We start from the raw sequence: 2,500 nt of genomic DNA on the forward strand, positions 1-2,500 counted from the left end.
AAATGCCCGATCTCATCTGAACTCGGAAGTAAAGCAGGGTCGGGCCTGGTTAGTACTTGGATGGGAGACCGCCTGGGAATACCAGGTACTGTAAGCTTTTTGAAGTGCTTCATTTGGCAGCTGATTTAAATAGCCAACGCTTGACAGCCTCTTTCGCTTACGGCCATACCACCCTGGAAATGCCCGATCTCATCTGAACTCGGAAGTAAAGCAGGGTCGGGCCTGGTTAGTACTTGGATGGGAGACCGCCTGGGAATACCAGGTGCTGTAAGCTTTTCGAAGTGCTTCATTTGGCAGCTGATTTAAATAGCCAACGCTTGACAGCCTCTTTCGCTTATGGCCATACCACCCTGGAAATGCCCGATCTCATCTGAACTCGGAAGTAAAGCAGGGTCGGGCCTGGTTAGTACTCGGATGCGAGACCGCCTGGGAATACCAGGTGCTGTAAGCTTTTCGAAGTGCTTCATTTGGCAGCTGATTTAAATAGCCAACGCTTGACAGCCTCTTTCGCTTACGGCCATACCACCCTGGAAATGCCCCATCTCATCTGAACTCGGAAGTAAAGCAGGGTCGGGCCTGGTTAGTACTTGGATGGGAGACCGCCTGGGAATACCAGGTGCTGTAAGCTTTTCGAAGTGCTTCATTTGGCAGCTGATTTAAATAGCCAACGCTTGACAGCCTCTTTCGCTTACGGCCATACCACCCTGGAAATGCCCGATCTCATCTGAACTCGGAAGTAAAGCAGGGTCGGGCCTGGTTAGTACTTGGATGGGAGACCGCCTGGGAATACCAGGTGCTGTAAGCTTTTCGAAGTGCTTCATTTGGCAGCTGATTTAAATAGCCAACGCTTGACAGCCTCTTTCGCTTACGGCCATACCACCCTGGAAATGCCCGATCTCATCGTAACTCGGAAGTAAAGCAGGGTCGGGCCTGGTTAGTACTTGGATGGGAGACCGCCTGGGAATACCAGGTGCTGTAAGCTTTTCGAAGTGCTTCATTTGGCAGCTGATTTAAATAGCCAACGCTTGACAGCCTCTTTCGCTTACGGCCATACCACCCTGGAAATGCCCGATCTCATCTGAACTCGGAAGTAAAGCAGGGTCGGGCCTGGTTAGTACTTGGATGGGAGACCCCCTGGGAATACCAGGTGCTGTAAGCTTTTCGAAGTGCTTCATTTGGCAGCTGATTTAAATAGCCAACGCTTGACAGCCTCTTTCGCTTACGGCCATACCACCCTGGAAATGCCCGATCTCATCTGAACTCGGAAGTAAAGCAGGGTCGGGCCTGGTTAGTACTTGGATGGGAGACCGCCTGGGAATACCAGGTGCTGTAAGCTTTTCGAAGTGCTTCATTTGGCAGCTGATTTGAATAGCCAACGCTTGACAGCCTCTTTCGCTTACGGCCATACCACCCTGGAAATGCCCGATCTCATCTGAACTCGGAAGTAAAGCAGGGTCGGGCCTGGTTAGTACTTGGATGGGAGACCGCCTGGGAATACCAGGTGCTGTAAGCTTTTCGAAGTGCTTCATTTGGCAGCTGATTTAAATAGCCAACGCTTGACAGCCTCTTTCGCTTACGGCCATACCACCCTGGAAATGCCCGATCTCATCTGAACTCGGAAGTAAAGCAGGGTCGGGCCTGGTTAGTACTTGGATGGGAGACCGCCTGGGAATACCAGGTGCTGTAAGCTTTTCGAAGTGCTTCATTTGGCAGCTGATTTAAATAGCCAACGCTTGACAGCCTCTTTCGCTTACGGCCATACCACCCTGGAAATGCCCGATCTCATCTGAACTCGGAAGTAAAGCAGGATCGGGCCTGGTTAGTACTTGGATGGGAGACCGCCTGGGAATACCAGGTGCTGTAAGCTTTTCGAAGTGCTTCATTTGGCAGCTGATTTGAATAGCCAACGCTTGACAGCCTCTTTCGCTTACGGCCATACCACCCTGGAAATGCCCGATCTCATCTGAACTCGGAAGTAAAGCAGGGTCGGGCCTGGTTAGTACTTGGATGGGAGACCGCCTGGGAATACCAGGTGCTGTAAGCTTTTCGAAGTGCTTCATTTGGCAGCTGATTTAAATAGCCAACGCTTGACAGCCTCTTTCGCTTACGGCCATACCACCCTGGAAATGCCCGATCTCATCTGAACTCGGAAGTAAAGCAGGGTCGGGCCTGGTTAGTACTTGGATGGGAGACCGCCTGGGAATACCAGGTGCTGTAAGCTTTTCGAAGTGCTTCATTTGGCAGCTGATTTAAATAGCCAAGGCTTGACAGCCTCTTTCGCTTACGGCCATACCACCCTGGAAATGCCCGATCTCATCTGAACTCGGAAGTAAAGCAGGGTTGGGCCTGGTTAGTACTTGGATGGGAGACCGCCTGGGAATACCAGGTGCTGTAAGCTTTTCGAAGTGCTTCATTTGGCAGCTGATTTGAATAGCCAACGCTTGACAGCCTCTTTCACTTACGGCCATACCACCCTGGAAATGCCCGATCTCATCTGAAC

General features: G+C 51.3%; 1 protein-coding gene and 15 non-coding genes across 16 annotated transcripts in view; all 16 read left to right on the forward strand.

The window, feature by feature from the left end:
- Nucleotides 1-97, forward strand: part of LOC148681258 (5S ribosomal RNA) — a 119-nt gene extending 22 nt beyond the window's left edge. Inside the window, exon 1 of the ribosomal RNA XR_015944399.1 lies at nucleotides 1-97. This exon is cut by the window's left edge and continues 22 nt beyond it. This is a non-coding gene — a ribosomal RNA (5S ribosomal RNA).
- Nucleotides 1-2,500, forward strand: part of LOC148681160 (protein NLRC3-like) — a 345,676-nt gene that overhangs the window by 264,198 nt on the left and 78,978 nt on the right. The window lies entirely within an intron of this gene.
- Nucleotides 156-274, forward strand: LOC137493855 (5S ribosomal RNA). The gene has a single exon (XR_015487245.1). It is a non-coding gene; the product is annotated as a 5S ribosomal RNA (ribosomal RNA).
- On the forward strand, nucleotides 333-451 carry LOC148681259 (5S ribosomal RNA). Its single transcript, XR_015943241.1, has one exon. It is a non-coding gene; the product is annotated as a 5S ribosomal RNA (ribosomal RNA).
- Nucleotides 510-628, forward strand: LOC137492241 (5S ribosomal RNA). Its single transcript, XR_015487243.2, has one exon. It is a non-coding gene; the product is annotated as a 5S ribosomal RNA (ribosomal RNA).
- On the forward strand, nucleotides 687-805 carry LOC137492242 (5S ribosomal RNA). The gene has a single exon (XR_015487242.1). It is a non-coding gene; the product is annotated as a 5S ribosomal RNA (ribosomal RNA).
- Nucleotides 864-982, forward strand: LOC137493891 (5S ribosomal RNA). The gene has a single exon (XR_015487240.2). It is a non-coding gene; the product is annotated as a 5S ribosomal RNA (ribosomal RNA).
- LOC137492243 (5S ribosomal RNA) lies at nucleotides 1,041-1,159 on the forward strand. Its single transcript, XR_015487239.2, has one exon. It is a non-coding gene; the product is annotated as a 5S ribosomal RNA (ribosomal RNA).
- LOC137492244 (5S ribosomal RNA) lies at nucleotides 1,218-1,336 on the forward strand. The gene has a single exon (XR_015487238.1). It is a non-coding gene; the product is annotated as a 5S ribosomal RNA (ribosomal RNA).
- Nucleotides 1,395-1,513, forward strand: LOC137493619 (5S ribosomal RNA). Its single transcript, XR_015487237.1, has one exon. It is a non-coding gene; the product is annotated as a 5S ribosomal RNA (ribosomal RNA).
- LOC137493892 (5S ribosomal RNA) lies at nucleotides 1,572-1,690 on the forward strand. Its single transcript, XR_015487236.1, has one exon. It is a non-coding gene; the product is annotated as a 5S ribosomal RNA (ribosomal RNA).
- Nucleotides 1,749-1,867, forward strand: LOC148681260 (5S ribosomal RNA). The gene has a single exon (XR_015944466.1). It is a non-coding gene; the product is annotated as a 5S ribosomal RNA (ribosomal RNA).
- Nucleotides 1,926-2,044, forward strand: LOC137492246 (5S ribosomal RNA). The gene has a single exon (XR_015487233.1). It is a non-coding gene; the product is annotated as a 5S ribosomal RNA (ribosomal RNA).
- On the forward strand, nucleotides 2,103-2,221 carry LOC137491755 (5S ribosomal RNA). The gene has a single exon (XR_015487232.1). It is a non-coding gene; the product is annotated as a 5S ribosomal RNA (ribosomal RNA).
- LOC137492247 (5S ribosomal RNA) lies at nucleotides 2,280-2,398 on the forward strand. The gene has a single exon (XR_015487231.2). It is a non-coding gene; the product is annotated as a 5S ribosomal RNA (ribosomal RNA).
- The window catches only part of LOC148681261 (5S ribosomal RNA), a 119-nt gene continuing 75 nt past the window's right edge, over nucleotides 2,457-2,500 (forward strand). The window contains exon 1 of the ribosomal RNA XR_015944439.1: nucleotides 2,457-2,500. This exon is cut by the window's right edge and continues 75 nt beyond it. This is a non-coding gene — a ribosomal RNA (5S ribosomal RNA).

The sequence above is a fragment of the Danio rerio genome, chromosome 4, assembly GCF_052040795.2.
Source record: "Danio rerio strain M-AB ecotype USA chromosome 4, GRCz13ab, whole genome shotgun sequence".
Lineage (NCBI taxonomy): Eukaryota > Metazoa > Chordata > Actinopteri > Cypriniformes > Danionidae > Danio > Danio rerio.